Source organism: Sinocyclocheilus rhinocerous, unplaced genomic scaffold (genome assembly GCF_001515625.1).
Source record: "Sinocyclocheilus rhinocerous isolate Xijiao unplaced genomic scaffold, SAMN03320098_v1.1 scaffold6284, whole genome shotgun sequence".
In the NCBI taxonomy this organism is placed as follows: domain Eukaryota; kingdom Metazoa; phylum Chordata; class Actinopteri; order Cypriniformes; family Cyprinidae; genus Sinocyclocheilus; species Sinocyclocheilus rhinocerous.
In genome coordinates, this window is record NW_015643196.1 from 9,390 (window position 1) to 9,782 (window position 393).

A 393-nucleotide genomic window follows, 5' to 3' on the forward strand; every position below is an offset into this window, starting at 1 on the left:
CTGTTTTTGTAACTCGTGTGTTTTTAACGTAAACTTGTGTGTGAATGAGAACTTAGTTTAGTACTCACATGCTGTGACAGCCGCTTTCTGTGCGTGTGCTTCGGATGTGTGCGCTCAGAAAACCGTATATCAGAAGTTTAAACTCATATGGTTTAAAACACATGATTTCAGTGCGATAAACATGATAATCAGAAGCAAAACAGATGTTTTTTAGCAGGTCCGAGCAGTAATGGCGCAGCTCTATTCTGGAAAAGGGGGCGGGGAGCAGCAGCTCATTTGCATTTAAAGCGACAGGCCCGAAAAACGCGTGTTTCTGTTTCCGCTCAAAATAGGCATTTTCAAAATGATATAATAAATGATCTGTGGAGTATTTTGAGCTGAAACTTCACAGAC

General features: G+C 41.0%; 1 protein-coding gene across 1 annotated transcript in view; it reads left to right on the forward strand.

Moving 5' to 3' along the window:
• Positions 1-393, forward strand: part of LOC107757196 (condensin complex subunit 3-like) — a gene marked incomplete at both ends in the record, with an annotated part of 10,747 nt that overhangs the window by 8,901 nt on the left and 1,453 nt on the right.